We start from the raw sequence: 10377 nt of genomic DNA, 5'->3' as shown, positions 1-10377 counted from the left end.
AGTCAGAGAATAATTGTTGTTCTGTTTACATGAATAAAACCTTCGATGGTCATACACCCAATGAAAATAGTTCGTTGCATCTCGATCGTAGTGTTACACATATTCATAATATTGAAACCAAAAGATGCAAAGTTAATAATGATAGTGCAACTTATTTGTGGCACTGCCGTTTAGGTCATGTCAGTGTAAAGCGCATGAAGAAACTCCATACTGATGGACTTTTGGAACCACTTGATTATGAATCACTTGGTACTTGCGAACCATGCCTTATGGGCAAGATGACTAAAACGCCGTTCTCCGGAACAATGAAGCAAGCAACAGATTTGTTGGAAATAATACATACTGATGTATGCAGTCCAATGAGTGTTGAGGCTCGCAGCGGGTATCGTTATTTTTTGACCTTCACAGATTATTTGAGCAGATATGAGTATATCTACTTGATGAAACATAAGTCTGAAACATTTGAAAAGTTCAAATAATTTCTGCGTGAAGTGGAAAATCATCATGACAAGAAAATAAAAGTTTCTACAATATGATCGCAGAGGTAAAATATTTGAGTTACGAGTTTGGCCTTCAATTAAAACAATGTGAAATAGTTTCACTACTCACGCCACCTGGAACACCATAGTGTAATGGTGTGTCCGAACATCATAACCGTACTTTATTAGATATAGTGCGATCTATGATGTCTCTTACCGATCTACCACTATCGTTCTGGGGTTATGCATTAGAGACAACTGCATTCACGTTAAATAGGGCACCATCTAAATCCGTTGAGACGACACCGTGTGAACTATGGTTTGGCAAGAAACCTAAGCTGTCGTTTCTTAAAATTTGGAGTTGCGATGCTTATGTGAAAAAGTTTCATCTCGATAAGCTCAAACTCAAATCAGAGAAATATGTCTTCATAGGATACCCAAAGGAGACAGTTGGGTACAGCTTCTATCACAGATCCGAAGGCAAGACATTCGTTGCTAAGAATGGATCCTTTCTAGAGAAGGAGTTTCTCTCCAAAGAAGTGAGTGGGAGGAAAGTAGAAAACTTGATAAGGTAATTGTACCTCCTCCCTTATTGGAAAATAGTTCATCACAAAAGTCTGTTGCTGTGACTACTACACCAATTAGTGAGGAAGCTAATGATGATGATCATGTAACTTCAGATCAAGTTACTACCGAATCTCGTAGGTAAACTAGAGTGAGATCCGCACCAGAGTGGTACGGTAATCCTATTCTGGAGGACATGTTACTTAACCATGACGAACCTACGAACTATGAGGAAGTGATGATGAGCCCAGATTCCGATAAATGGCTTGAGGCCATGAAATCTGAGATAGGATTCATGTATGAGAACAAAGTGTGGACTTTGATGGACTTGCCCGAGGATCGGCAAGCCATTGATAATAAATGGATCTTCAAGAGGAAGACGGACACGGATAGTAGTGTTACTATCTACAAAGCTAGAATTGTCGCAAAAGGTTTTCGACAAGTTCAAGGTGTTGACTACGATGAGAGTTTCTCACTCGTATCTATGCTTAAGTCTGTCCGAATCATGTTAGCAATTGCCGCATTTTATGAAATCTGGCAAATGGATAAACAAAACTGCATTCCTTAATGGATTTATTAAAGAAGAGTTGTATGTGATGCAACAAGATGGTTTTGTCAATCCTAAAGGTGCTAACAAAATATGCAAGCTCCAGCGATCCATTTATGGACTGGTGCAAGCATCTCGAAGTTGGAATATACGCTTTGATAAGTTGATCAAAGCATATAGTTTTATACAGACTTGCGGTGAAGCCTATATTTACAAGAAAGTGAGTGGGAGCACTACAACATTTCTGATAAGTATATGTGAATGACATATTGTTGATCGGAAATAATGTAGAATTATTCTGCAAAGCATAAAGGAGTGTTTGAAAGGAGTTTTTCAAAGAAAGACCTCGGTGAAGCTGCTTACATATTGAGTATCAAGATCTATAGAGATAGATCAAGACGCTTGATAAGTTTTTTTTCAATGAGTACATACCTTGACAAGATTTTGAAGTAGTTCAAAATGGAATAGTCAAAGAAAAAAAATCTTGCCTGTGTTACAAGGTGTGAAGTTGAGTAAGACTCAAAGCCCGACCACGGCAGAAGATAGAAAGAGAATGAAAGTCATTCCCTATGCCTCAATCATAGGTTCTATAAAGTATGCCATGTTGTGTACCAGATCTATTGTATACCATACACTGTGTTAAGAGAGGGAGTACAATAGTGATCTAGGAGTAGATCAATGGACAGCGGTCAAAATTATCCTTACTGGAATAAGGATATGTTTCTCGATTACGAAGGTGACAAAAGGTTCGTCGTAAAGGGTTACGTCGATGCAAGTTTTGACACTGATCCAGATGACTCTAAGTCTCAATCTAAATACATATTGTAAGTGGGCAATTAGCTAGAGTAGCTCCATGCAGAGCATTGTTGACATAGAAATTTGCAAAATACATGCGGATCTGAATGTGGCAGACCCGTTGACTAAACTTCTCTCACAAGCAAAACATGATCACTTTTTTGGTCTTAATCACATAGCGATGTGAACTAGATTATTGAATCTAGTAAACCCTTTGGGTGTTAGTCACATGGAGATGTGAACCAATCACATAACGATGTGAACTATTGATGTTAAATCACATCGATGTGATCTAGATTATTGACTCTAGTGCAAGTGGGAGACTGAAGGAAATATGCCCTAGAGGCAATAATAAAGTTATTATTTATTTCCTTATATCATGATAAATGTATATTATTCATGCTAGAATTGTATTAACCGGAAACATAATACATGTGTGAATATATAGACAAACAGAGTGTCACTAGTATGCCTCTATTTGACTAGCTCGTTAATCAAAGATGGTTATGTTTCCTAACCATGGACAAAGAGTTGTTATTTGATTAACGGGATCACATCATTAGTTGAATGATCTGATTGACATGACCCATTCCATTAGCTTAGCACCCGATCGTTTAGTATGTTGCTATTGCTTTCTTCATGACTTATACATGTTCCTATGACTATGAGATTATGCAACTCCCGTTTGCCGGAGGAACACTTTGTGTGCTACCAAATGTCACAACGTAACTGGGTGATTATAAAGGAGCATTACAGGTGTCTCCAAACGTACATGTTGGGTTGGCGTATTTCGAGATTAGGATTTGTCACTCCGAATGCCGGAGAGGTATCTCTGGGCCCTCTCGGTAATGCACATCACTTAAGCCTTGCAAGCATTGCAACTAATGAGTTAGTTGCGGGATGATGTATTACGGAACGAGTAAAGAGACTTGTCGGTAACGAGATTGAACTAGGTATTGGATACCGACGATCGAATCTCAGGCAAGTAACATACCGATGACAAAGGGAACAACGTATGTTGTTATGCGGTCTGACCGATAAAGATCTTCGTAGAATATGTAGGAGCCAATATGGGCATCCAGGTCCCGCTATTGGTTATTGACCAGAGACGTGTCTCGGTCATGTCTACATTGTTCTCGAACCATAGGGTCCGCACGCTTAAGGTTTCGATGACAATTATATTATGAGTTTATGAGTTTTGATGTACCGAAGGAGAGTCCCGGATGAGATTGGGGACATGACAAGGAGTCTCGAAATGGTCGAGACGTAAAGATCGATATATTGGACGACTATATTCGGACTTCGGAAAGGTTCCAAGTGATTCGGGTATTTTTCGGAGTACCGGAGAGTTACGGGAATTCGCCGGGAGAAGTATTGGGCCTTATTGGGCCATACGGGAAAGAGAGAGGGGCTGCCTAGGGCAGGCCGCACGCCCCCCCAAGGCCTAGTCCGAATTGGACTAGGGGGAGGGGCTGCGCCCCCTTCTTCCTTCCCTTCTCCCTTCCCCTTCCTTGTCTCCTACTCATAATACTTGGAAGGACTCCTAGTTGGACTAGGAAAGGGGGAATCCTACTCCCGGTGGGAGTAGGACTCCCCTAGGGTGCGCCATAGAGAGGGCCGGCCCTCCCCTCCTCCACTCCTTTATATACGGGGGCAGGGGGCACCCCATAGACACACAAGTTGATCTTCGTGATCGTTCCTTAGCCGTGTGCGGTGCCCCCCCCCACCATATTCCACCTCGGTCATATTGTAGCAGTGCTTAGGCGAAGCCCTGCGACGGTTGAACATCAAGATCGTCACCACGCCGTCATGCTGACGGAACTCCTCCCCGAAGCTTTGCTGGATCGGAGCACGGGGAGCGTCATCGAGCTGAACGTGTGCCAAGAACTTGGAGGTACCGGAGTAACGGTGCTTGGATCGGTTGGACCGGGAAGACGTACGACTACTTACTCTACGTTGCATCAACGCTTCCGCTTCGGTCTACGAGGGTACGTAGACAACACTCTCCCATCTTGTTGCTATGCATCACCATGATCTTGCGTGTGCGTTGGAAAATTTTGAAATTACTACATTCCCCAACAGGGGCGGCAGAGGCGGGGCGGAGCTGAGGGAGTCGAGCTGTGCGCGGGAGAGGGAGGCCTCGGCGAAGCGGGAGGGTGCGGCGTCGCACGCGAGCGAGAGGGGGGTGGCGGGCGCGTGGGCCGGCGAGGTCACATCAGCGCCGGCGAGGCGGGACCTCGCACGCGGGCGAGCGGCGAGCGGGAACCGGAGTGGACGCGGTCAGGGTCATGTGCGGGCGAGGCGAGGATGGTCAGCGGGCTACGGTGGTGCGGCCCGTGACGGAGGGGAAACAGAGGAGGGGTGGACGGGGCCTCACCGAGGCCCTGAAGTTGTGCTAAAGCCGGCTCGGGGAGACGCCGGGGCTGCGGGGCGAAGGCGACTCCAATGGCGTCAGGGCGGCGCAGTGTCCTCGGGTGCGGCGTCCTGCGAAGCCCGGGCGGCGACGATGCTCGAGGGGGGTCCGTCGGTGGAGGGGTCGGCGACAAGGGCGGCGAGTTGAGGCGGTCCACGGCGACGAGGCGCCGGGCTCGGGTGTCGATGTGGACGACGACAGGGAGGGGGGTCGCTCCGGGCGGCGTCGGCGGGGGAGGGGGGGCGATGGGGTCAATCCCTCAATCCCTCGATCTGGATCGGGAGGGCGAGCGACGTGGGAAGAGTTGGGTGGATAGGATTAGGGTTTGGTCGCCCAGGTGGATAAGGGAGTGAGGGTCGGGGCGCGGCTGGGCCGGCCTGGTTGGCCCAGTTGGGCTGGTGGCCTGCTGGGCCGAAGCCCGGGGGTGCTTTCTTTCTTTTGTTTTTTTGTTTAGACCTTTTCTTTTTATTTATTTTATTTCTTTACTGTTTTCACTTGAAGTTTCTTTTATTTTAGTTTTATAAAATACCAAATGAGCACCTAAGTTAGTATTACTAATTAGTCCATTGCCACAATTATTTTGGCACACTACTAAATTAGTTATATAATCATAACTTTATAAAAGGCATTAAATTAATTATTTTGCCCTCTGTTTTGGTTGTTTTAGTGCATTTAAATATAATAAGAAATGTTGGTTTCTCCAACATTATTACTCATGAATTTAATTGTCACATTTAGAACATTTTAGTCTTAATGTTTGAAAACTTCTATTGTTAGTTTGATTTGGATTTTGAATCGCTTTCGAACTAGCGTGAGATTAGCAACAATAATCGAAGTAACGTGGCATCATTAACGTGGGATTACTGTAGTCTAATTATCCGGGCGTCACAAAGTTTCAACTCACCCTATTTCGGAAATTGGCTCAACAGACAATTAAACATGAAAGCCATGGCCCAGTTAGCCTAAGCAAACCAGTCCTGACACAATCTTTCACGGTTCGAAAGTAGGCACTAGAGCAGAAGGACCCCAAGTTGCCTGGTACAACGCACGTCGCACAATACTCCGGTAAGGATCGTCGTTTCTCTTCCTCTTTAGGTAAGACATTGCATTCTGCACTTCTGATTCGATTTGAAAATATACTTGGTTTGCCTTCTTCCTATCTGTCAACACATTGTCCATTCCTTTCATCTCAATTGGCTTCCCGAATAGGAAATATAGCCGCCCTGGTAATTTTGGGAAAACAACAGGCAGATGCAAGACTTGATTCCCATCCTCTCCTTTCATAGTGTCCCTGAAACCAAACATTCACAAAGAAGGTGACCAATGTTTTTATTCCTTAGATAATGGAGGTGAAGTGGGACCAAGGCTTGAGATTGGTAACTAACTTTCTAAGGAGATGCTTGATTGTTTGTTTATCAAAGGAAAAATGGGCAGAGTAATAGAAATCTAATCTTAATCTTATAAAATCTCTGTTGAATGACTTTATCTCGTCTCTAATATATGGTATGTTCTTTTGATCATTGTAGTCCACAACTATCTGTAAAAGGTACAAACAATACATAAGTAGACCCTATTGTGTGGAGATAAGAAAAGAGCCATTTTAATCGAAAATTCGAATCTGAGCCCGAGCTCATCTGCACCTGCGCTCACGAAAAAAATCAAAATAAATACTAGAAAAACTCAAAAAATTCCAAAAAAAGTAGAGTGGTAGACAATTTGATGCGTGAGGTACGCTTCAATTTTCAAAACATTTGGACTTCTGTGCAGCTCTCAGCAAAAAAGACAAATCGGAGGTCTGTAAAAATGTGTACTGTTCATATACTATTCTGGTCTGATTTGTCTTTTTTGCTGAGAGCTGCACAGAAGTCCAAATGTTTTGAAAATTGTAGCGTACCTCACCCATCAAATTGTCTACCACCCTAATTTTTTTTGGAATTTTTTGAATTTTTCTAAAAAAATTATGATTTTTTTTGACCGGGTGCAGATGCACCCGGGCACGGAAACGCCGCTCTCCATTTTAATGCCTTAAAATATGGAATATAACTTGTACTACAATCATAGTTTCAAACAGCGGAGATAGCATCTGCTATTGCTCAAATTAAATGTCATTGCTTTTTGTTAATGATCTAGAAATATATATACAATAATCTATATTTTTACAAATTCGCTACACGGACATAGTGCCCGCAATATCGCCCGCTATCCGCATTCCGCTACGCGGACCCCAGCCCGCTATCCGCTATTTAAAACCATGACTACAATATGTAAATCTTGTTGCTTCAGATGACTCGAAGTACAAAAGCACATAAAGCTAACCTCCAAAAAGTCATCTTCTCCCACACAACCAAATGGTATGACAGTAACTCCAAACCGTGCCGCCATTCTTACAAATTTGGTTTGATCTGGCCAAAACAATTTGTATGCTTCGCCCTGCCAGGCACAACAAAATAAGCATAGCAGAATGTAGAACACACAAGCAATTTTATTAGAAGAAATTGTCCTTGTTCAAGCACACCTTCCTATGTAGAGCTTCTCTCACACCGCCTGGATAGAGGAGAACAAATTCATTTCTCTCAAACAATTTGTACATATTGATCGGACCGACTGGAACCGCGCCGTATATAGAAACAAAATCAAATAGAGACAACTCCTGGCGTAGTGTCTCATAATTTCCAGCAAAAAATACATGGTGGGCCCCTGTTCGGATAACTGTTTTTTTCTCCCTCAAGAACCCTTCAATCAGTGCAGCCCACTCTATGGCCAGGAGTTGGTGATATACTGATATCCCACAAACAAGACAGGACCTTTGTCAGGAACACCGGCAAGGCCATGGACAATTTTCCCATTTTTCATTGTAGAGAGCATGGCTGGGCTCAGTAACTGATGAAACAGTCTGCAAGAGTTTGAGTCGTACAAATGAGTCTAGTCATCTCTACATGATATCATGTGAAAAGTTGAATCGACCTTATATGCTAAATACATACTTGAAATCTTCACCAAATGTTCTGTTGAATTCACTTAATGTGGGTGACAGGAAATCGTTCACACAGTCCCATTGTCTACCACGGCGGTACATTTTTACTCCTTTTATGACAGTTAGAAGGTTGAAGCCATCCTCCTGTCGAAGTGCCACGAGATTCAGAAATATTCTATTAGACAATATCAAAGTTAAACTTAGTGTATACTACTCAACCAAGTAAGTGAAAACATGGAAATGTTGGGAACTAATTGAAGAGAAAAATATTGAGCATGATAGTTTGTACCATGAGTAGTCTGTCACCCCGGTTCCTAAAGTACCGAACTTTGCAGTTTTTCAGCGACTTAAACAGTCGGTCTGCTTCTCTACTAGGTGGCAGATTCCCACTCCCACTAAATCCAAATACATTTATGGCATGAGATTAAACTTTTAAAGATTATGCCTCACCTGAGCTACAGATTTTTGGAATTGTTAAACAGGGATACCTTGCAAGAAGTAGAACTTCTCCTTGTACCATGTGAAGTTGTGACTTGGTATAGTCTGCACCTGACTTGAGAAGATCAAGTCTCCACATGAGAACACCCATTTGTATTATATCTTCTAGTTCCTGAGAAATAATAAGCATCAATTCTGACAGGACAATATTACTATCTACGGGTGTTTTTTTACAACAATAATCTACTTCTGCTTAGTAAGTTTTTCTTGTGAGAACATTAGAAAGGATAATAATGGATGACCATCTAGGTGTTCTTAAGTGATAAATAATGTTGTTAAAAGCTAGAAAATGTCTCTCCGAATAAATAAAATTTGAATTTCCACAAATTTCAATTCTTATTTGTGCATGTCTAATGGAAAGATTAAAATATTCTAAAAGAAATGATAACTGATAACTTACGGAAACTAAAGGTAGCATTGAAGTGAGTTTGTCTGAAAATTCTTGTAGAGTCTCTTGTGGAGAAAAACTATTCTCAAGGCTAACCATAGCCATATTAAGAGGGTTACCTATGTTGCAACATGAAAAAACAGTCTGAGGAGCACAGATACATAATTAAGAGAAATTCTTAGATTCACCGTCGAAAAACAATATAATAAGAATTGAAGTGGCTCATATGTCAATGAATAACCATTTCTGCCTAAAGATATAGTAACTGATTTGTTCCAGTACCATTATGATTCATATACGTAGCTCATATTCTTGATATTTATTGTATATCATATGCTTAGTTTAAAGATTAGCTGGTTATGCAAGTGCTCTAACGCTGCAATATACAATACTCCCTCCGTCTCATAATGTAGGACGTTTTTTGACACTAGTGTAGTGTCAAAAAATGTGTTAGATTATGGGACGGAGGGAGTAGTTGGGAAAAGATCAGCAGAACAAGCATAACTAGCGTTGAGCCAGTTTATATTTATTGTGTTCTCACAGAAAGAAACCTGCAATTGGTCTTTGCAATAGTTTATTCCCTGACAAATCCAAAATAAAAAACAATAATTAAAACTTGAATTATATATTATCTTGAAATAAACCACTTTCAATGAAAAATATACTATGTCAACATCTTTATGGTATACCGGATTATTTTGAATATATATATATATATATGGGCTATTCTGTTACGCGTAACAGAATATTATTCTGTTACCCTTTTTGAACTGACGTGGTTCGCAGTTTGGACTGACGTGTTTTTTAACAAGAACTGATCTTCCTGCGTGCACGACGGACTGAAACAGGGGATGCAACATGGAGCTTCCGGTCGTTCCCCGGCGCGATGCTGTGGGCCATTCGTTGCTAGAGGAGACGTGTAAGGGGTTCCGCACGTCCGCGCGCTCAGCTGGATGAGTTTTGCGATCTGTAGTCACCGGAGGTGACGGCGTGTGCATTTTTGGCGGCGGACGTGATTTTGGGCGTCAGTGTTTACTGTGGTGTTCGTGGGCCTCAATTTACATCGTGTTTGTCGTTTTTGATGTGAGAATTATCGGTATGTTATAGTTTTTTTGAGATTTTTTTCATCTGTAATTTATGATTACAGGTTTTTGTGTTCTTGGTCGTTTTCCGCGCTCGCCATGGAAATCTGTTCTTCTTTTTCTGTTGTTTTTACTTTCGAATTGGTATTGCAGGGAGAGATATAAGGACTGTATGAAAAGATTTGTGTTGTCAATTTTGCTTTTTTGAGTTGTTTCTACCCCGGATTCCCATGTTGTTTTGTCGTTGGCAGAGGTTGTGTATGGCGGCTGACTTTAAGCTGTGATTTTCGAGTAATCTGGTCAAACTGTGTAATTAAGTTGCGTGTTTTTCAGTGTTGTTTTGAATTGATGCCCGTATGTGTAGTTGGACTGCTGCCGTGTCAAAGTTTTGTTACTGTGTGTTGACATGGGAGCCGCACCGATGGCTCTGCACTTTGATTATAAAGCCCGAGCCCTCTGTCAGTTTCATTCTACGAGCTGCAACCAAAGAAAAGGGAGATGGATGCTGAGCTGGGAGAGGTTACAGAGGAGGAGGGGGACGCCATAGATGTTAGGGCTGCAGTAGCGGAGCAAAGGAGGAGGAGGCGCAGGCGCAGGCAGATGGCGCGACGTGCTGCCGAGAAGGAACTAGAGGCAG

General features: G+C 42.4%; 1 pseudogene; it reads right to left on the bottom strand.

The window, feature by feature from the left end:
• Nucleotides 1-5788: 5788 nt before the first annotated feature.
• Nucleotides 5789-10377, bottom strand: part of LOC123132105 (acyltransferase-like protein At1g54570, chloroplastic) — a 33387-nt pseudogene continuing 28798 nt past the window's right edge.

Source organism: Triticum aestivum, chromosome 6A (assembly GCF_018294505.1).
Source record: "Triticum aestivum cultivar Chinese Spring chromosome 6A, IWGSC CS RefSeq v2.1, whole genome shotgun sequence".
NCBI lineage: Eukaryota > Viridiplantae > Streptophyta > Magnoliopsida > Poales > Poaceae > Triticum > Triticum aestivum.
The sequence above is the reverse complement of the archived record's forward strand: the minus strand, read 5'-3'. Positions and strand labels throughout refer to the sequence as shown.